The sequence below is a fragment of the Mesoplodon densirostris genome, chromosome 5, assembly GCF_025265405.1.
Source record: "Mesoplodon densirostris isolate mMesDen1 chromosome 5, mMesDen1 primary haplotype, whole genome shotgun sequence".
NCBI lineage: Eukaryota > Metazoa > Chordata > Mammalia > Artiodactyla > Ziphiidae > Mesoplodon > Mesoplodon densirostris.
In genome coordinates, this window is record NC_082665.1 from 144514539 (window position 1) to 144538634 (window position 24096).

At 39.9% G+C, this 24096-nt stretch overlaps 1 protein-coding gene across 1 annotated transcript in view; it reads right to left on the bottom strand.

Moving 5' to 3' along the window:
- PLS1 (plastin 1) overlaps window positions 1-24096 on the bottom strand; it is a 101806-nt gene that overhangs the window by 47230 nt on the left and 30480 nt on the right. The gene's annotated exons all lie outside the window — the stretch shown is intronic.

A 24096-nucleotide genomic window follows, 5' to 3' on the forward strand; every position in this document is an offset into this window, starting at 1 on the left:
CAAGCATGTGATATTCATTATAGAAAATAATTGGTAGCAAAGGCCCAAATCAGAAATTTTAAATTAGCCACAATCCTACTATCCAGAAATATCAACTAGTACGTTTTGTTATCTACATCTTTCTGGTTTGCTTTTCAAATGCACCTGTACCTTTACTGCAGGGTGAAAATCTGAGTATATTATAAATTTTTGTACTAATACATTGTATGTATCAACATAATATTTAATGGCCACATAGTACTATGTCATAACTTATTTGGTAAATCCCTTGTTTCAAGGTATTTGCATTGCTTCCAATTTTGCATTATAAACAAATGCTACAATGAACATCATTACAGATAAAGCTCTGTACAGATCCATGTCTATTGCTGTAGATAAATATTTCAAGATGGAATTACTTTTTTTTTTTTTTCTCTTGGCTGTGCCGCACAGCTTGCGGGGATCTTAGTTCCCTGACCAGGGATTGAACTCGGGCCGAGACAGTGAAAGTGTCGAGTCCTAGCCACTGGACCACCAGGGAATTCCCAAGAATTACTTACATTTTTAACGCTTCTAATATAGAGCAGGACAACTCATTTTTAAAATGATTCATGGTTTGACTATTCAATGTAAAGTTATAGATGAATACAAATCATGTATTCCTCTTAAACACACCTAATTACATTAAAGTCATACGTATTTCAGAAAGTAAGTGAAAATGAGCGTTTTATAAGATAATAAGAACTGCAGCTAAGTAGGAAACTCTCTTTTTTTACACACATATTTATATGAGGTTCATCAACATTCCTAATTTGGGGGGTAAGCACATAATTTTATTATTATTATTTTTATTATTATTTCTGGGTGCATTGGGTCTTCGTTGCTGCTCGAGGGCTTTCTCTAGTTGCGGCAAGCAGGGGCTACTCTTCGTTGTGGTGCACAGGTTTCTCATTGTGGTGGCTTCTCTTGTTGCAGAGCATGGGCTCTAGGCGCATGGGCTTCAGTAGTTGTGACATGCGGGCTCAGTAGTTGTGGCTTGCGGGCTTAGTTGCTCCGCGGCATGTGGGATCTTCCCAGACCAGGAATTGAACCCGTGTCCCCTGCATTGGCAGGTGGATTCTTAACCACTGAGCCACCAGGGAAGTCCCAGCACATAATTTTTGAAATGATTTATTTATTAAAATTTTCACCGATCACTTAAAAATTATATTTAGTTATGTGAAGCCCTCTAAGAGTACGGTGCATTTGTCATTCATGATCTGTATACCAACTTGTTTAGGACTTTTGTTGTTCTTTCAAAATGACAGATTTTTTTATTGAAGTATAGTTGTACAATATTATATAAGTTACAGGTGTACAATATAGTGATTCACAATTTTTAGAGGTTATACTCCATTTATGGTTATTATAAAATATTGGCTATATTCCCCGTGTTGTACAATATATCCTTGTAGCTTATTTTATACCTAATAGTTTATACCTCTTAATCCCCTACCCCTATATTGCCCCTCCCCCTTCCCTCTCCCCACTGGTAACTACTAGCTTGTTCTCTGTATCTGGGAGTCGCTTCTTTTTTGTTGTATTCACTAGTTTACTGTATTTTTTAGATTCGACATATATGTGATCTCATACAGCATTTATCCTTCTCTGTCTGACTTATTTTACTTAGCATAATGCCCTCCAAGTCCATCCATGTTGCTGCAAATAGCAAAATTCCATTCTTTTTTTTAAGACTGAGTAGTATTCTATTGTGTGTGTGTGTGTGTGAGTATCTTCTTTATCCATTCATCTGTTGATGGACACTTAGGTTGCTTTCATATCTTGGCTACTGTAAATAATGCTGCTAGGAACAATAGGGTGCATGTATCTTTTCAAATTAGTGGGGGCTTTTTCAGTTATATACTCAGGAGTGGAATTTCTGGGTCCTATGGTAGTTCTATTTTTAGTTTTTTCAGAAACCTCCATATTGTTTTCCACAGTGGCTGCACTAATTTACATTCCCACCAACAGTGTATGAGGGTTCCCTTTTCTCCACATCCTCACCAACATTTGTTTATTTGTTGTCTTTTTGCTGATAGCCATTCTGACAGGTGTGAGGTGATATCTCAGTGTGGTTTTGATATGCCTTTCCCTGATGATTAGTGATGTTGAGCATCTTTTCATGTGCCTGTTGACCATCTGCAATTCCTTTTTGGAAAAATGTCTATTCAGTTCTTCTGCTCATTTTTTAATTAGGTTGTTTTGTTGGTTCTTTTTTTTTTTTTGATGGTCAGTTGTATGAACTGTTTATATATGTTGGATATTAACCCCTTATCAGTCATATCATTTGCAAATATTTTCTCCCATTCAGTAAGTTGCAAAATGACAGATTTCTATCTCTTACAGTTGTTCTGGGGCCTGGTTCTAACTAAATCTGTAATTAAATCTTTGGGTTTTAAACACACACACACACACACACACACACACACACACACACACACCACTGCCCACTATTTAATTCTACACTGTTTTTAAAAAACTGAAGAGCTCAAGTGAGTAGGAAAAAGGCGGTAAATGGAATTCTTACTTCCTGGATGCAATTTCTTACATGTCAGCATTAAATACATGTCCACAATTTTATTGAATTCTCACTGTTACACTGTTTTACTGTATTTAATACTATTTACAGGCATACTCATTTTGTGTTGAAAGAGATGACACAATCCTTTTAGGATTTTTAAGGATAACCCCCAGTCTGCAAAATGCTAATTCTGTCATGGCTGGCTTTGACTCTCTGTGGTTTTGGATATCCTGCATATCCTTTCCCATATTCAAAATGGTTTCTATCCCTTGCCTCAAGTTTTAAAAATAGTGCTCCAATTTTAGCATTCGCACTCCACAGAAAGGCTGCAAATTAACAGTCCTTGTGTTGACCTTGCATTTGAAATGATAAATATACCTGGAGTTCTATTCTTCCCTCAAGCCTATTCAAATGTATGTCACTTGTTAATTACATAAAATATTTTTATTCTCCCACAATCAGACAAAGCCAGCACATAAACGTAGTGAAAAAGCAATTTACCCAAATGATATTATTTCATAAGGATAAAGAAGTTTATAGCATTATACAAGTCTTTAGTTTTGTTTTTTGTTTGTTTGTTTTGTTTTGTTTTTTGCGATACGCGGGCCTCTCACTGTTGTGGCCTCTCCCGTTGCGGAGCACAGGCTCCGGACGCGCAGGCTCAGCGGCCACGGCTCACGGGCCCAGCCGCTCCACGGCATGTGGGATCTTCCCGGACCGGGGCACGAACCCGTGTCCCCTGCATCGGCAGGCGGACTCTCAACCACTGCGCCACCAGGGAAGCCCTTCCTTTAGTATTTAAATGAGAAAAATACAGAACAGTCTTTAAGATATATTCTTAAAAGAAGAAAGCAAGATGCAGAAGAATAAGTATGGCTGGGGGAAGGGGAGCTGTATCAGTTGTGTATTTATAAAAGCATTTCCAGAAGGATACAAAGAAAGGTAACAGTGATTGCCTCTCGAGGGAAAATGGGGGATTGGAGGCACAATGATAAAGGGGCTTACTTTTCATTATGTATATTTTTAACTTATTTTTTTAGACTATAAGCCTACCCAAATCAAAAATAACTGAAAAACAATAGAAGTAATTGTGGTAAAACACTGGAAAAAAATAAAATAAATACTAGTGGTCTGAAAGTACACACTATTGTACACTGACAGATAACAAGATTAATATATACGTACCTATATCTACATGTTACAATTTTAAGTAAGAGCACCTATATTTCCTTACAAAGCAAAATACTATGATTAAAATAGCAAAGTAGGGCCTCCCTGGTGGCGCAGTGGTTGTGAGTCCGCCTGCTGATGCAGGGGATACGGGTTCGTGCCCCGGTCTGGGAGGATCCCATATGCCGCGGAGCGGCTGGGCCCGTGAGCCATGGCCGCTGGGCCTGCGCGTCCAGAGCCTGTGCTCCGCAGCGGGAGAGGCCACAACAGTGAGAGGCCCGCATACCGCAAAAAGAAAAAAAAAAAAAAAATAGCAAAGTAATTTATAGCCTGCCACAAAGGCATGACGATTTAGCAGTAGAATGGTTAATGGAAAATATATTGCCTCTTTTATAAGTGTAGACTCTGCATAAACATACAATATCAATATTTTTCTAAGGTTTTGCAAAATTATGATAATATTAGGATTCTTCAGAAACTAAGAACAGTATATAGTCTGCCTTAACAAGCATGTTTTTTTTGGCTGCTCCGCGCTGCATGCAGGATCTCAGTTCCCTCATCAGGGATTGAACCTGCATCCCCTGCATTGAGAGCATGGAGTCCTAACCACTAGATCACCAGGGAAGTCCCAACAAGCATTTTTACATAGCACAATAAACTTATTGGGAGCAATATACACTGTTGGCTGAGAAAATATTTGATACGTAAAAGACTGTTACATGATCCCCAGATAAATTGCTTACTATGAAATTTTTCCATGGAAAAATGTTTCTGCTACAATAAAAAGAACTGACGTTTAAAAACTTTATGGACGAGAATTAAATTTTTAAAGTAGTATGTTAAAATTTTAGAAGAAAAGCTCAATGACCCTACAACTAGTATCCCCATATTTATTTTTCTTACTACTCCCAGACTTAGATGATTAATGCACTGTCCTAAATGCTTTGTGTCCATTCTCACTTACTCCTCACCACTCCATGAGGTAGGTACTGTCCTCATTTTATAATTGAGAAAGGGATGCTTCATAGGATTGAGTAACTTTCTCAAGGTCCCAAAGTGAATAACTCTCATTGTCTCCTGAGTTATGGCAGAATCTGACTGTCTCATTCCTGCTTCTAGGCCAGTATGATCTGCAGCCTCCCCCATATAATCTGACATCAAATCATAAAAACATGTCAATATGTCTTTGTACAATAATCACACAATAACTTACACAATATATGAAGCATATATTATTACATACCTGTGAAATAAGAATTTGAATTTTAAAAGCAATCAGCTTCTGTAAAATTCTTTGTAAAGTTTTGGGGAAAAAAATTCTAGCTAGATCAACTCATTTTTACTTACCACATAACTTGTCGGTCCTGAAACACTGTAGAATACACAGTTACTAGAATTCACTTTGTAGTGTTAGAAATGAAGAACACATCACTAACAGGTACCCAAACACGTAACACTGAAACACATATCTGGATGCCTGATACAGCTCAGAGCATAGTTTTCCAAAGTCAGTCCTGAAAGATGCAGCCCAGAGGTGGCCAGGATCACTGACCAGAGACCCACCAACAGGGCAGGTTATGCTGAATTCTCTAGACAGATACATCTTCCCATGGATTTTGACATGTGCCCTATACATCCTCAATAATTTCAACTCTGCTTTCCTCCTCTGCTTTTTTTTTTAGCCCATATAATTTTAAGTAAAACCTTCTTTCACCAATTAAATCCCCTTTTTTCCCCCTCTCCTAATCCTCAAGTGTACCTGACACAACCAAACATAAATTTGGAAAGTGAAGAAAGTATATTCTAAAAATGAACTTCTTAATTTAGATGAAATTGGATCGCATCTTTTCTCCTCCCTCAAATTTCTAACTTCCTTGAACCTTTAAAAGCTTTACCAAAATTAGTCTAAGTAGCCCTTTATGATTGGCAGGATCTAAAGCTCTTAGGACAGTTTCAAAGAAAAAGGCATTAGAAACAACCCTGAGACCAAGAAGACTTTGATGCCTTTCTACCAATCCCAAAGGTCCCAACTTCGAGGGATCAAAGCTGTCTTTCCTGGTACCTTTTGGCTTCCCGGCTATTCTGCTTTCCCTCCTCCCACTGTGGTCCTAGACCGGGTCACCTGAGATTCTGAGTTCTCCAGGGAACCACTGGCCCAGGGCAGGCAGCCTTCCCCCAGCCCATTCTCCAAAATTCCCTTCTTCCCTTCTTCCCCCTTCTCTAGTCTTAAAAACAATAATGGCAAATATTTAGAGAGGACTTTCAGTGGGGCTGGAACTATGCCACCTTCCTCACATACATGAGCTCACCATTTATCTGTTCCTCTGATGGAACAAGCATCCTCCCTTCAAAAGTAAATTAGAGGCCTATAAAGATTAGGTAACCTGCCCAAGGAAGGTAGACAAAATAAAAGATTCAAAATCAAATCTGTTGGGCTTCCCTGGTGGCGCAGTGGTTAAGAATCTGCCTGCCAATGCAGGGGACACGGGTTCAAGCCCTGGTCTGGGAAGATCCCACATGCCGCGGAGCAACTAAGCCCGTGAACCACAACTACTGAGCCTGTGAGCCACAGCTATTGAGCCCATGTGCCACAACTGCTGAAGCCCGCGCACCTAGAGTCCGTGCTCTACAACAAGAGAAGGCACCGCAATGAGAAGCCCGCACACCGCAACGATGAGTAGCCTCCGCTCACCACAAATAGAGAAAGCCCACACGCAGCAATGAAGACCCAACGCAGCCAATAAATAAATTAATTTTTAAAAAAATGAACGTAAAGAAATGTGGTATTTCTTTCCTACCTGACTTTTTATGGCAAAAGCCTTGATGGTGTCTCTATAGAGAAGTGACCAGGATCAGAGGTTCCAGAGCATTTCAGTACCTCTGGTGAGTAGCAGTTCTACTGGAGTCCTGTCTCCTCCTTCCCTTCTCCACAAACTTAGCTCCCACCACAGCCCTCCTCTTTTCCTTTCACATCCTATATTCAGCTCTCCACTACAAGTTGAAAGATCACAGGTGAAAATTTTTTTAAAAAGAAAGAAAGAAAGAAAGGGAGGGAGGGAGGAAGGAAGGAAGGAAGGAAGGAGGGAAGGAAGATAGATAGATCACAGGGTCACTGGAATAAATCACTATGTGAAAAACTTAACAGCTAAGAAATACAAATCAATTGAAGAGTTTTCTTTCTAATTTAAAGGAAACCTGGAAAATATTTTTATCTATCTATAATATTTCCATCAATCTCTTTTTTCAATTAAATTTCACAGTAGAGAGCTGTGTCATTCATTTTGCAAAAAGCAAACATCATATTCCATATCAACCTGTTAATTTCTTCAAATCAGATTTTCTTTAGTTAACTGGAATGTCCACTGACTCTCTAATATAAGTATGAATTGGGATACCATTGACTTTGTTAAATATTAGTCTCCTATTCTACACACCAGCCTGGAGTGCCCTTTGGACAAAGCAAGTTATTCATGGGTACAGTGTAATTCACATTTTCCCTGAGCATCTTTCTGCTCTGACAGAACTGAGCTCAGCTTTCTCATTCATTCTACAAGGGGCAGCCATGCTAGGTTTCCTAAAAAGTGATCAATCTGATCGCCAACAGCCAGGATTTTCCAAGCCCCAAACTATTTTTTAAAAGGTAACGTGAAAAAGATTTCACGTTGGGCTTCCCTGGTGGCGCAGTGGTTGAGAGTCCGCCTGCCGATGCAGGGGACACGGGTTCGTGCCCCGGTCCGGGAAGATCCCACGTGCCACAGAGCGGCTGGGCCCGTGAGCCATGGCCGCCGAGCCTGCGCGTCTGGAGCCTGTGCTCCGCAACGGGAGAGGCCACAACAGTAAGAGGCCCGCGTACCGCAAAAAAAAAAAAAAAGAGTTCACGTTATTCTCAAATAAGCAAAATAATTTCCTAAGTGCCTGCACACTCCCAGAAACGTAATTAGGCACCATTATGAAGAGTTAAGATAGGTTTAACACCTGGGATGGAGGGGCAGGTGGCTCCGAATGGACTCTTTTGTGACCTCTCAAAGCGAGGCCTGGTAATCTCCTGCAAAAACAAACAAAACAAAAAGTAACAACATACTATTATCTTAATGTTGGGGCTTTTGTCTGCTTCAGTTTTTCCAAGTCTTAATCATCTCATTACTCCCCACACTACCAAGTTAACATGCTCTCTGCCACCTACGCTCAATCCAACAGTCCACTCACTAATGCCCACATCTCCTTAACCCCTCTGACCTGCGTTAGACACGATCGCCTCTGTCTTTACCTTGGCTCTTATCTATTATTCACATACGCTAATGTATTCTTTTTTTTTTTTTTTTTTTTTTTTTTTTTTTTTATTTTATTTATTTTTTTTTTTTTTTTTTTTTTTTTTTTTTTTATTTTTATTTTTTTTTTTTTTCGGTATGCGGGCCTCTCACTGTTGTGGCCTCCCCCGTTGCAGAGCACAGGCTCCGGACGCGCAGGCTCCGGACGCGCAGGCTCCGGACGCGCAGGCTCAGCGGCCATGGCTCACGGGCCCAGCCGCTCCGCGGCATATGGGATCCTCCCAGACCGGGGCGCGAACCCGTATCCCCTGCATCGGCAGGCGGACTCTCAACCACTGCGCCACCAGGGAGGCCCCGCTAATGTATTCTTGATTATGTGTTGTCTTGTAATCGTCACATTTTGCTATTTTATTCTTATTCACCTTCCTAACTTCATTGCTTGCTCTTTGCAGGTAAAAGATACATATTTTCTTCTTTTTATGTTCCCCATGGCCTTACTGTATAATGTACGTGGGGAAAGTTTAGTTAAATTCGTTATCAGGGATATTTCCCTTCATAGAGCAAAGTACTAGATACATAGTACTAGGTCAAAAAAGGGCCAAACAACGGGCTTCCCTGGTGGCGCAGTGGTTGAGAGTCCGCCTGCCGATGCAGGGGACATGGGTTTGTGCCCTGGTCTGGGAAGATCCCACATGCCGCGGAGCGACTGGGCCCGTGAGCCATGGCCGCTGAGCCTGCGCGTCCAAGCCTGTGCTCCGCAAAGGGAGAGGCCACAACAGTGAGGGGCCCGTGTACCGCAAAAAAAAAAAAAAAAAAAAAAGGGCCAAACAAAACAATGGTCGGTGGGAAATGCGCAACCAACAGATGAGTGAAAAGACTGAGAGAGGGCTTCCACACCTCGATAATCAGTCTTCTTCATTCACTCACCTCATTATTTATTCAACAACAACTTATGAACACCTGTGCACTGTGCTGTGTATTAGGGGCACAAAGATGGCGCTGCAGTTTTTGAACCCACATGGGTTGAAAATCTTTCAAAATAATCTTTGCCCTAAATCTTGCAAAATAATTTTTGTCAACTTTTTCCTAATCCTTTCACAAAGGAGTAAATAATATAGCCCCGATTCTTCCCTAGGGAAACCTTTTAAGTGTTACTCTTGCAAACACCAGATAGAGAAATAAAGAAACCCGCCGGCAAAGCAGAGAAGAAGAGAGCGAACTCGCCTACATCTTGTCCCCACTGCTTCACTGCATGGGCCACCGCGATGGTCACCTCCATGACCAGCGGCAGTTAAATTCATCATAGTCCTGTATATTTGTACACTTGGGCTCTGACTTGGGTTGCCTTCTGAGCACTGAGTGGCTGCTAGAGTTTCCACCCAGACCTTTCTACATCCATTTACTTCAAAGCCCCAATACGAAGCCCCTAGTAAGGGAGTTTAAATTCATTCATTCAAGTACTCAGCAAATAACGTACTATTTGACTAGACTAAGCATGGAGATTTAAAGATGAATAAGAATGTTTCTTCTAAATCAACATTCAATGTAATGCTGACCAGCTTCAACTATAAATGACTGAGAAGTTTAACTAAAACTGATTTTTTTTGATAAATGATATAAAGTAATCTTATGATGACTTCTCTTCCATAAACAAATTAGAATCATCCCCTAATTCATTTGCTGTTTTAATCTGGATTTAAAGGGACCTCTTTGTATACTATATATCACTTATTGTAGGGGTTATTCAGCGTATATCATATATAATCCTGGGTTGGAAGTTTCTAACTGTAGCCAAGGCAACTGTAGTATATGGAATGGCAATATGAGAAGGCTAAAAGGGGTGTGCGTGTGCGGGTTTGTGTCTGTGTGCACATGCACGTGTATCTACACACATGCACATGCAAACATATGCACTGAAGAGAAAATAAGAATGGGAGAAAGAGACAGGGACCAAAGACTTTTGAAGAAAAGAGAAACAGAAGTTTTTGGAAAAGCATTTAGCATGTGAAAAATTCATGTAACTCTCTTTCTTCATTAAAGCAAAGTGCAAGTCAGAGGCAGGCAAGACCCAAACCAGAATATCTATGTAAAAGCATGTGGTGAGTCAACAAATATTTGGAGTCCAAAAAAAAAAAAAGTAGATTATACAGAAGGACTTGGAAAAAATAAGTTTCCCAAGGACAGACACCAGAAGCTGCTGGCACGACAACTCTGACCTTCACTACTTTGTGTACGGGATTGGGTCACTCAAGCCCAGAGGTTCCAATGTCATTTGACTTGTGCAGTTGAATGAATAGGTGTGAAGAGTTAAGAGTTGCTCACTGAATGGTTAAATCAGCGTGTAAAAAAAAAAATTGGCCTCTTCTCACAGGGCCCTTACTCCAGAGTTCTCCCCATTATCCCTGACTAACACCAAACAGGTGCCAACTCAGTTTTGAAACCCAAATACTTAAAGTAGGTACAAGTGCAGAAGTGATAAAGGCATGGCCTAGGCAGAGAGGGACAATGTGCAAAGCTCACCTCCCACCCTGTGCCCTTAGCTCCACCCGGACGGGTACACTAATGGATCCACCATGCCTCAATGGTGTAGACACAGCCCCTCCACTGCAGCCTGTCCAACGGGCAGGGAAACCTCTGCCCCTTTGTTAGTGAAGCCAAGGTTAATAATATTTTTTTAGTTGAGAAATAGGAAACTACATTAAATGTATACCTAAAAGATACAAAGTAGAGTTTATTGATCCAAGCTTAAGTCAAGAATATCCATAGGAGACCGTGATTGGAACCATTTGGAAGTGTGAAACAAAGGGAAGGCCTTAGTCCTCAGTACTCCCCTGAAGCCTCATGCTCTAAGTTCAACATTAAATGAATATAACTAACTTGTAAACTGAGGAAATTACAATCTATGAAGTGGGAATCAGTTCTTCTCAGGACCTACTGACCCATGATACCCCATGGTCCCCAAGCTCAGCAACACTTCTCTGAAGGCCATGAAAATTCTTCCTGGTCCCTAAAGTCCTAGATGAGGGAGGAGGTCCCTATATCCGACTCCCTAGCCTTCTCTCCTCTCTCCTTCTCTCCCTATAGCCAACTCCCCTTTTCCTGATGTTTCCACCATGCCAATCAGGGCTCTAAAAGAGGAAGCCATGGCTGAGCTCCAATGGACTGTTGCCAAGAGGAATCAGGCCAAAGTCGCCTGATCTCCTGATGTTTAAATGGAAGCAGAAATCCATATTTTTATGTGCAATCTGATTTTTAAATCTGGCAAACAATTTGAATTATTATAAACACCAGGGGTGTCAAACTAGAACTCCAGTCTATTAATTTTGGTTCTGTACCTCCCTAATTTTGTTACTTCACTTGGCCTCCCAAAGGGTCTTGGAGGAAATGCTGTGTTTCTCTAGAAACACTTCAAGAAAATTAGCTCATTCTAAGGGCCAGAGGAAAATATTTAGTCCCTTCATGTGTCAAAACCCAACCTCGGTTATGCACCACTTACCATATGATCCCAATGAGGGACATTTCCAAGTGTCAGCTCCTCTGAAAGAAGAGGGTCCAACAGGTCAAGAGCCCATCAATCAGATTCTTAGCTCAGGTAACTGGATCTGCTCACCATCCCAGGATCTTTTTCTTCTCGTTTATTATTTACATCCCATCTACTCTCCCCCAGCCCCACCCCGACTTTGAACTTCTCTGGCTAAGAAAATTCAACACAAAAGTGTTACCCAAGTTCCTATCGTATAATGTTACAATATCATCAACACTTCAAGTATCATTTTCTCAACATAGTTTGTTTTCTTCTCCAGCAACTATTTCTATACTTCTGGTAACAGCACCAATTTTAGTTTTGGGGTCCTACTCATTCCCTATAACCTATCCATGCCATTTGAGTGAAGCTCCAGGTCCAAGCCAATCAGCACATCACACCCTCTGGCCATAGTGATTTGGTTTAGGGATGGCCCTATCACCCAGTTGGAGCCAAGAAAACAGAAGGCTTTTGTGGAGCTTTCTGTAATGAGGGTCCCACACACTCCCCTGGACCCATATTCATGAGGATGTAGAGGCCAGAGTAGCTGCAGCCATCTTGCCTCCACAAGGAAAGAACCCAGGGCTGAGAAAGAAGCTCACACCAACACTCAGCAGAAAACAGTGACAGGGAGTGAAGAGAAAACCCCACACCTGGCAGGGCTGAGTCTTGAATCCCACCATGCTAACGCCTTTGTGTTTCTTTAGTTACTTGAAACAATATTTTTTAAAGCCAGGTAAACTGGGTTTCTATTACTTGCAACAATGAGTCCAAACCGATAACAAAAGAGCAATAACAGACATAATGTACAAAAAGAAAATGGAAAAAGGGGGGGTGTCAATTCCTCAAAGGATAGAGAGTATTTGGAGATCCCGAATTGGGAAAGAAAATTAACCATAATTATATTTTCTGAATAGATCTACATCTAGTAAGAAGCATTTTTTTTTCATAATTTGTTCTTTACCACCACCACACCGAATCTCAGAAATTCAGTGTATCAGTGAACTACCGAACAGTCAGTTTATGGTTGCTCCCATAGCAATCAACAGTGTTACAGATTATATTCATAGCCTAAAGGCTTCCTAGTCTATGGCTTCTTTGTACCTTTTTTTCCTTCCCTTCATCTACAAAGGTTCTCCCCACTTCTCTCTTAAGTCATCTCTAGCTAAAGATGACAAACTGAGTAGTAATATAGTATGAGAAATAACAGGTATTTCTCGTATGAGGAGGGCAGGGCAATCTAGCTGTAATAATGAACATTCAAAATCAACAAATCATTAAAATCAGGACATTACTAATTCACTGCAGGTAGAGGAAAAAAAAAAAACAAGTAATTTACCCAGTCCCTGAGAGTAAAAAAAAAAAAAAAAAAGACACAAGATGTTTGCAGGTTTATCCCATGGCCCACCCAAAACAGGTAACCCCAGGCATCAAGTCCCTGTAAGTTAGTTCAATTTCCAAAGGGATACTTAACCCAGACCTCAGCAGAACTCATACTATAATTTGCTGTGTGGAACAGTAATGTGCTTCCAATGTACAAAGGGAACAAGAAAGATGCATGGCAGACAGGAATTCAGGAATGAATGAGGCTGAAAATTAAAACTCTCCATCTATTCTTATAATAGCATTTTTATACATTATCAGTAGTATGGCTTCACAAGGAAATTGGCCTGAAATAAACTTTGGGTAGGAACATTAGAAATGACACGTTTCCTTCTTTCTTTCTATCTTTTTTCTGCACACAGATAAGATTTAATCCTGCTGTTTAAATCTTCTAAATCCTTCCTGATTTTTTGGTCTCCTTGTTCTACCAATTACTGAGAATTTTCTCATCATTAAAAATCTCCCAATGCGATCGCAAATTTGTGTCTTTCTCCTTTTTGTTTGGTCATTATTTTGCCCTTGCTCCGTGTGTATGTATTAGGTGCATATAAATGTGGAATTGTTATAACCTCTGGTAGACTGACCCTTTTTTATTATAAAATGTTTATCTTTAGGACTGCTTCTTGCCTTAAAACCTACTTGGACATTAGTACAACTTTCTTTTGATTAGTGCTTTCTATTTTCAGTTTTACTGAATCCTTGCGTATAAGGCGTATCTGTTATATAAGCAGTATACTGTCAATTTAATATCATCAAATATCCACTCGAACAATTTTTATCTCTAAATAGGAATATTTACTCAATGTAAACTTAATGTAATTACTGATGTGTTTGGTCATCAGGTTACCACCTTACAATTTGTTTTCTATTTTTCCCACCTGTTTTTTATTTCTTTTTCTGTCCTTTCTTGATTTCCTTTGAATTAATGGAGTATCTTCTATTATTCTTGTTGTTTTCCCTCTATTAGCATCTTTATCAAATCTATTTCCTGCTTTTATTGTTGTTTTGGACCTCCAGTTTACAATCATTTCTTGAGATGTCACTATATTGCTGTCTAAAATTATACAAGCCGCCTAATTACCCTCTATTTTTAAATTCTAGAGGAAGAAAACATTCCAAAAATTGATGTATCCCAAAACTAAATATTCTCTTGTCCTTTTTTGTTCTTTTAAACTATATTTCAAACAATTCCCTTCATCAGAGTACAGCCTCAACGATTTTGGCTAATCCTACGCCTCTAGACTCTACTCTTTCTCTGTGAATAAGTCTTGTTTCCCACTCTACCCTGAGAAGGGCCTTCTCTTTCCATAGAGGCCTCTTTCTGATGGTCCCATCACTTTCCTTCCTGACACTTACTGTCGCTAAGCACAGCTCAAACTCCACCATGACTTCCTTTATTGCCCTCATTCCATTTTAGCACAAGTTTATTGTGAAGATCTGAGGTACTAGGTATTGTACCAATATCTGGAGGCAATCAAATGGTGACTAACACTGGGAGCTGGCTCTCAGAGAATTTACAACCTAGGAAGGGAGTCAGTAAACCACAGATGAAGCAATGGCAAACACATGGGACTCCTTCACCCACTGCCGACGTCACTCCAATAGCAGTTCTAACCCACGGAGCCTGGAGTTGCCTCAGGATTCCCTTTTCAGCATGGCCCCACACACAGCCCCTACCAGGGGGCCAGCCCTCAAAAACAACTGAATGTCACCTCCAGAACCACAGTACAAGCTGGAATGAAATAAGCAGGAAAAGAAGAATCTTCTGACTAGAAGATTCAAGGAAGACTTTACAGAAGAGGCACCCTTTGAGACCTTGAAAAATGAGCAAGCATAGAGAGAGAGATGCAAATCCCAGTTAAGGGAGAAAAGTCTTACAGGTCTCCCCACAGAGCACTGGGTCTGACAAAATGGAGTTCTTAACTAAGTATCTATGTTGTATTACAGCATCTTATCACCATGTAATTTTTAATTACAGAAGAAATATAAGATACACCATTGCCCTCAAGAAACTTAAACATTTTCAGGGTGATAAAATGATGCAATACAATATAAATACTTATTTTAAAAATCCACTTTTAACTTCTTGGTGACAATGATGGTGAGTGATCCTATTCAAAACGTGTCACTCCTTTGAAAGCCTTTAACTTTTCTGTTAGCTCTTTTGCCTATTGGTAATTTCCATCTCTGACATATGAAAAATAACCCCCACCGTTTCCAAAGATGGCTGCATGCCACACCTTGTATTCGGAACAGACCAATGCTGGCCAGCCTGAAGACTTCCTCTTTCCATTCAAGTAAGCCAAAATTCACTTCTTTTGTACCTCAGAAAACAAATGACATTATCCTCCAAGCCATACTTTCTAAAGAGGACGTTTCTATGACTTCTAGGACTCTTGGCCTCATCTGTGTCCCCTTACCTACTGACAATAGAAACATTTAATCTATCTAATTGGTATTTGTGCCAATTAAGGTATTTTGATTGTTAGCAATAAAACTGATTCTGGCAAAATTTGCCCAAAAAGGACCCGCACTGGAAGGGCACTGGGGGTTGGCTCAAAGAATCAAGAGAGGGCTAAACACGCAGGCTCTGGAAGGATGGGTGCCAGGAAGCTCTAAGTAAACCCACAGTGGAAACTATAATGTTCCACTTTGGGCGCTAGTTCCAGTTGCTTCAACCACCACCATCTGTGGATGACAGTATCATTCCCAGGATGGGGAGTCTTATTGGCAGAGCTCAGGACACATGCCCAGCCCTGTGCTCAGACGATACCAGGAAGACAAGGTCTACAGCTGTAGAGAATCTCATTTGCCTTCTGCACGCCTCTGTGTTTGCATGAAGCAAAGATAAAAGTTTAAATCTGACTCCAAAGCAAATGCAAGCATTCCATCCTAATAGTCTCTTCAAATGAACTCATCTCACCCAACCCAAAACACCTGAAGGTCATATAAACCTGACCCATAAAATCTCTCCCAAGTTCCCCACCCCAAAACCACAATACACAGCACTCATACACAATGGCAGTCTGAACAAGGCAAGGAAGACTTGAGCGCTCAGTACCGGCCAAGCACTGTTCTGAGCAGTACACATATTGTCTCATGTAATCCTTGTAGCAATACTATCAGGTTGGTAATAATACAATTCCCATTTTACAGTTAAAGCAATTGAGGCCAAAAGCTTCACAATAAGTGGCAGAGCTGGGATCCAAACTCAGGGAGTCCGCCAAGTCCAAGTCCTTAATTATACATTGCCTTCTCAGTGGTGGTGTCCATCCATCCCCTTTCGTCCCTATATCTCAAGTTATATACCCTGTGGCCTCTTCCTGTTAGAAGCTGCCCTAGAACCCTTCTTGTCAGTATAAACTGTTAGGATGTAGTGTGGACACAGTGGGATGTGTCTTATAGAAACTCAGGCACTGGACGGAAGAGTTTGAATGAGCTTTGGGAAAGTGATATGAATTATTTCACATCACATTTTTTTTGTCTCTGGGAAAGTACTTTTTGCTCCTTTTTTCTACGTATTATTTGGTCACAGGAAAGTATACACCAGGGAGATAATTGCCTAGATTGTTATTGCCTATATTTCCAAATATCTCATTCAGAATGAATGCCTCAATACCAACACCAAAGTGCTGTCAGGGAACAGGAAGCCATGAGTCATTTCTAAGTGCTCTGGAATAAACCGGGCATTACCTCCTAGTTTATAGGAGGTAATATAAATTTCTCCCCGATTCTAGCCAAGAATGTCTATGTAAATGATTCACAGAGACACAGAGATTCTGGTCCAACCTGTGTCCAAGTGAGCAGTGGAGTCCTACCAGGGTGTTTCCATGTCAGTGTTTGAACTTTAACCTCCAAAGCACACACTGGTTGTGCTTTGAACACACTTAAAGCCTTCATGTTTTATGCGGAAAAATTAAACCAATATTTTCAGGAGTTGAATCTCTGAGGTACTTTATATTACAACCTGCAGAATCCAAATCTGACATTTCTTTATTAACAAAACAAGCAAAAGAAGAAATTATCATTATATGTGGGTGTTTTCAAGGATCCATAGAAATCTTTCCTAAAATCCTAAGTTTCTATAAATTATGGATAAAAATCATTAGTACTGAAAAATATTTTCAAACAATTGCAAAGGATGCCATATAACAAAGAACTAACAACTATCAAATTATTAACACAGTTTTCTTAAAAAGTACCACTAGATAACAAATCCACAGTTTTATCATTCTTTTAACAGCCTGCCTGCTACCAATGAAGGGTTCTACCAGCCAAACATAACAGGTTAGAGTTTTTTTCCTACTCCCAAGAGATGGACACCCTCATAGTACAACTAGATATTTGCCCAAGAACTATGAGGTACCTCTGCTATCAGAGAATGGAAGAAAGCAGTACCCACTACCAGCTCTGGAAATTTTCTCTCACCAGAATCTTGGCATTACAGAAATTAATAGCAGCACTATATGTTTACCAACCATTTTATACTTTCCAAAGCAGATCTACATTGATTACCTCATTCTTAGACATAGGTACCCCAATAAAGGAATCGAGACACAATCAATTTTAATGATTTATAACATTTTTAAAATCCAGGCCACACTCCTCTCTCCAGAGACAAGAGAGCTGGCACCTAGACTGAGGGGTAAAATGATGTGCTCAGAATTCCAGAACAAGTCATCGACAATGCTGGATGAGAGGGAACTCAAAAGAGAACTCAAAGGAAAAACCACTAAAGAAAAACACAGTCAAAATTAAGATACATAGGCAGTAATGTTTATATGCCTTGAGTTGTACAAGTTTAGAAATAAAGGAATTAACAAGAGCACTACTACTGTAGAAGATGTTAAGTACTGATAGTTTATTTTTATTTTTATTTTTTTTATTTTTTTATTTTTTTGCGGTATGCGGGCCTCTCACTGTTGTGGCCTCCCCCGTTGCGGAGCACAGGCTCCGGACGCGCAGGCTCCGGACGCGCAGGCTCCGGACGCGCAGGCTCAGCGGTCATGGCCCACAGGCCCAGCCGCTCCGCGGCATATGGGATCCTCCCAGACCGGGGCACGAACCCGTATCCCCTGCATCGGCAGGCGGACTCTCAACCACTTGCGCCACCAGGGAGGCCCAGTACTGATAGTTTAATTAGTCAAAAGCAAATAAGGATATAAGAATTTGAATAAAATTAATAAGTTGTAATGGTGTAATATTTTCTACAACCCTCAGATTATACTCCTTCTTTTCCTAAATTAAATCAACGTTAGCTTTAAGGCCTACCCAGTATCACTTGAGAAGACCAACACCAATGTTATATAGATCCCTCTCCATTCTCTGAGTTATACCAGGACCTCAGAGAATATATGAGAATAAAACAATGAGAAGATCTCTTTTGTCATCAGTGAGCAAGAGAGAGGCTTCCTCTTCCAGGTTTATATCATACATTCAAAAGCGCTGTCCCAGTGACAAGCCAGAAACAGTGACCTTTCCTCCCAAGATCAGTCCCAGTCACTTGGAACATCTCCTATATCTGCAAGACATCTCCCCAGCTGTAAGCCTCAAAGTCATCTTGACTCTATCACTCTATTACTAAAACCCATAACTTACCACCAAATCCTACCACCAAATTCTGGAATATTCCCCTCCTCTCCATCTTTACTTGTCACTGCCTTAGTCCAGCAACCTGGTGTCTTGTTAGGGCTACCTCAGGAGGTTCATTTCTGCTCTCCCTGACTCTCCCCATCCAGTCTTTGGCTCTTACCCTATGCCCATCAGCTTCAACATATTCCCCTCAAGTGAAGCCAATCTAACAATGAATTTAATAAGAAATATTTTACTTAAGACTTTACAAAGAGGTAGAGAAGAAAATTTACATTCTACACCATTGGGCAAAACTCTGCAAGTTTTCCTTTAAGTACCTCATCGTTCCCCAAAACTCTTCTCTGGGAGAGCCTCCTTTCTCTCCTTCTGGGATAGAGGGGACTCCTGAACTGTCCCCTCTCTGGGCTTCAGCCTCCTGTCCTCAACCATCCCAATCACTTTTCTTACACTGAGCAATTCAACTCTTTCCTTGGCTTCTACAATTTGCATCCTTTCACCCATAACCTAACACAACTTCCACCTAAGGATCCAACTTCCTTAGAAGACAGTAGGGGAATAGCAAGTAACAAAAGAGGACAAGTTAGTAGTAACATAAGCTCCATATGACTGTTTAAGAAATTTTTTTTAACTGAAAAATCACTGACCTACTGAAAATATCTTTTTAAAATCTCCATTAAGCCAAATAAAAATTAAGCTGAAACAATGAAATTTCATTGTTTTGCCCAGAAAATTAGCAGCCATATTTTTAAAAGTATAAGAATCAGTTGGAGCAATGGTTCCAGGAAACATAAAGACCCACTGTATGGGGTGCAAACTGAGAGATCGCACTGGTGGGGTGCAAACTGAAACAAATTTTCTCTAGGACAACTTAACAACAACAGAATTAAAAGTCTCAAAAACGTTGATAAAAGAATTCCAGGGCTTCCCTGGTGGTGCAGTGGTTGAGAGTCCACCTGCCGATGCAGGGGACACGGGTTCGTGCCCCAGTCCGGGAAGATCCCACATGCCGCGGAGCGGCTGGGCCCGTGAGCCATGGCCGCTGAGCCTGCGCGTCCGGAGCCTGTGCTCCGCAACGGGAGAGGCCACGACAGTGAGAGGCCTGTGTACAGCAAAAAAAAAAAAAAAATCACTTGGCCATATACACAAGGGTGAATTTCTGGGCTCTCTATTCTGTTCCATTGGTCTATATTCCAGTATAATACCATCTTGCTTATTGTTGTTTTGTAGTAAGTCTGGAAATAATGAAGCGTGAGGCTTCCCACGTTGTCCTTTTTCAAGATTGTTTTGGCTACTTAGTATCCATTGAGATCCCATTTGAATTTTTGATTTTTTTTTTTCTATTTCTGCAAAAAAAAAAAAAGCCCTATAACTACTCTTGATCTTTGTTTTCAGATGCAGTAAAATTCCTTGGAAAGAGTTTGATCCTTTGGGGTCTTATATTTAAGCTCTGTTAGGCAGGACAGAGCAGAGTTTAGTCTTGGGCTGTGGTTCTCACCAGGAGGTGATTATTCTCCTCAAAGGACACCTGGCAATGTCTAGAGACATTTCATGAGTGAAAAGGTGTTACGGGCATCTAGAGTATTGAGGCCAGAAAGGCTGCTAAATACCCTACAATGCACAGGAGATTCCCTTGTAACAAAGAGTTATTCAGTCCAAAATTTCTGTAGTGCTGAGGTGGAGAAACCATGCTCTAAGGGCTAATTATTCCTCACTATTGATATTGAGGTAAGATGCTTCTGAGTATTCTACCCAATACCCTGTAAATTACTACTTGTTTTTCAGTCTGGCTGATGGGAACAGGCACTATTCCTGGCTTGGTTTGAGTGCCTACTATTTTTCTGATTAATCCTTTCAGGTGGTCCTTTCCCAGGCCTCCACGTACTTTCCTCACACCACTCGTCAGAACCTGGTGACTACTTGAGGGGGACACTCTGCAGATCTGTGGAGTTCGTTCTGTGTAGTTCTTTTTTCTCCAGTAGTTTGTACTGTGAACTTCAGCTGCCTTTGCTCCCCACCTTCTCAGCTCTGAAGACCTTCAATACTTATCCCCTCCTTGACTTGCAGCCCGAAAACTCTCTCGAGACTGTAAATGTGGCAATTGTAGGGCTCATCCTCTTTATTTCCCATCTCTCCAAGATCACTGTCCTTTTCTGCCTGATTTCCAGTATTTAAAAAAATTTTTTTTCATATATTTTGTCTTTTGATTTTTTCTTTTTTTTTTCGTTGTTTCAGTCAGGAGGGTAAATTCAGTCTCTGGTACTCCATCTCGGCCAGAAGCAAAAGTTTAAACTGTACATTTTATGTTTATAAATTAGAAAATATTTCATGTTCAGTAGAAAAATCTAAAGCAACTGCAGTACTTGGGAGGTATCCTTCTGGACTATTTTAATTTACAAGTATTCATTTATATATATGTACCTAGATACATGTATGATTTTTTAATGGAGTTATGCCATAGATCTGAAACATTATTTTAATAGCTATTTAAAATGAGAAAGGCAAATGAAAACAATGACCTAACATCCTAAACCCATCCGGTTGCCAAAAATGAAACTGATGGAAACACCACGTGCTAGAGAGGATATAAGAGATCAGAAGCTATTGCTGCTACACTGTTCTCCAAAGTGGTATATCGGAAAGAGGTGAAGGTATGCATACTCTATGACCCAGAATTTCACTTCTAGTAATTCATCCCAGAGGAACTCTTGTACAAATAAACCAAAGTACAGGTAAAAGCACAGCACTGTTTATAGTATCAGAAATAATTGGAAACAACGTGAATGTCCATCATCAGAAGGCTAGATAATTATAGAACATTCATTTAGTGAAATACTCCATAACAGTTAAAATGAAGTAGATATCTGTATTAATATGAAAAGATCTTGGGCCTATATGTTAAATGAGAAAGGTATATAGTAGATATTTGTAAAATTTTTTAAGTATTTAAAATAGTACTTTTAATGGACAGTGTTAATGGAAAAATATAGTAAGATGGGTGGAAAGAATAATTAACACATGCCAATTTCAGGCGAGGAAAGGGATTAAAATGGGAGAGGGCCTTCAACCATATCATTAATGTTTTATTTCTTACAGAAAATAAAGAGCTAATGCCTAAAATAAATGGCAAATTGGTGACATTTCTTAAGTCAGAGTAGAGAAAATGAGTGTATATTATTCTCACTATTCTTCTGCACGTTTCATTATTTTATAATTAAAACCATGAAAGAAATTTTAAACAGAATAATATTAGGGAACATCCTACAACCATATGTATGGTTGGGCCTTCTTTCCATAGAGCACTTTACTTAACCATCCTCTTCATTTGGTCTTAAGAAAATATAGCAGAAAGGCTGTTTTTCTAGCAGATTATGTAGCAACTCCCCTAAGTTAACATTTCAATTTGGGAATACAGAGGAAAAGCTTAAGAGTGGCAGGATTTGTTCTTAAGCTTAAATAAAAAGCATCTGGAATGAAAGGCTAAATGATGGAGTTTATAACAACAGACCTGCCTGGACACAGGAATGCACAAACATGGAATAAGGCAATTTTTTTTCTTTTTTTTACAGTTGATACTATGCACACATGAAGAGAATCTACTGCCAAGCACTTGATATAAATTATCTCTAATCCTTAAAACAACCCCCAAAAGTAATTGTTACGTCTATTTTTATTGACAAAGAAACTCAAGCTCTCTAAGGTTAAGTAACTTGCTCAATACCACTCAGCTGGTGAGCACTAGAGTCATATAATTCAAACAGCGGTGTCAAGGTCCATGTTTCCACTACTCCTTATAAGGCTGGGTCCAGGAAGGTACCCTGGACCTGCCCCAAGGGAATTTAATCCTTCTGCTTACAAAGTTAGTCTGACCCTACCCAACTTTTGCAATCTTAGAAAATTTTAATTAAATCAATTTCAGTATCTTAATTTAATTGGCTGATCCCATGTTTTTTGTGTTTTAATGTGATGGGTTTTTCCTGTAAGTGTGTTTATTCAGTTAGTATGTGTCCCAGGCAAATTCCCTAGAGATTTTATTCTTAGCTAATAATGATCTAAACTTTGTGAGAATAAATAAGAATAAATAAGTACAAAACTGATTCTTCAGTGGCCTAAAACCAAAGACTAAGGAAGACCACCACGATATAAGGAACATGTGTCATATGCAAGAGCACTAAGTCTTAACACCTAAGTGCTTTTCTAACTTATAAAGCGCTTTCACATATATTATGATATTCGATTCTCACATCAATCCAGTGAGTTAAGCAGAACTGAAAATAATATTATTACAATGATTATATATACATACATACACACACACACACACTATAATAGTATTATCTGTTTCCTCATATTATTTTATTCCCGTTTTACATACAAGGAAATAGAGAGGTGAATCTACATGGCCTAGGTCATCCGCTGCTCAGTGTCAAAGCTGGTACTATTTTCAGTGTGCCTGAGTTCCAGGCCCACGTTCTTTTCAATAAACCACACGGCCTCTTGTATCATGAGATATTAGTTAAGGGTATCATAAAATCCTTCTAATTAACAATACATTTTTTAAAAATCACCTTATTCTTTCAAATTTATTTTTATATAGGCTCTAGTGTATATAACATATACATTAAGTAGCACTTGAATAGAATAATAAATTAAAAATATATACCTTGAAAGTGTTGTTATACAAAACACACAAAGCTTTTTTACTGGTGGGAGTAGAACAATGAAAAAAGCCTATGTTCACCTGAAACTAACGTAACATCGTAAATCAACTATAGTCCAAAATAAAATAAAAATTTAAAGAAAAAAGAAATACAAAAAGACTAAAGGCCACTACTCCAAGGAGAAAGAGCTCAACTTCCCACCTCTGCTGGAGTAGGTAAAGGGATAATTTTCTACTACCCGTTAATGACAGCCTCTCTCCTATCCTGCAAGACTGAGAACTGGGTCGGAAACTTTTGGAAGGAAAGAGAAAGAAGGAACCCTAAAAACCTCAACGCTAAAGAAGGATGTACTCAGAAAAGGCCAGTAAACTTTTATAATTCTCAAAGCAATTCAGGCCCAGGCACACGGAGCGTTAGAGATTAAAATCAGCACTTAGAAGAAAAAACAGGCATCAGGTACTCAGTAGAACATATCCAGGAGTTCAAGATGTATGCGCCTGCAGTGCGTACCTAACCCCAAGTGCTGCTCCCTTTCCACAGGCTCGTATTACGGGGGTCCTTAGCAATAGGGCCTTGTACAACATTGACCGTAAGTCAGCATGAACGTGGACTTTTAAACGGCTAGATAAGGCCACGCCATTAGCAACATTTGTAGCTAAGCAAAGTAACATAATAAGGGTAATCAAATATCATGCTTTGGGTGGTAAGCTGATCTAAACTGGGGATCATAAAGGAATGTTATCCCCCTCCTCTGTAAGAACACAATTGAGCATTTGGCTGGTTCATTATGAAAGGACTGGCAGAAGAGCACAGCCTTTGTTGGACTCCGGGCATAATACAGGAATGGGAATTCTGGCTCCTAAGAAAGCCATAAAGGGTCTGGCTCCTAAGAAAGCCATAAAGGGTTGGTGGGGTTTTTTGTTATTTTAAGAATTATGTGGAATTTGTCCATGGCACTCACTT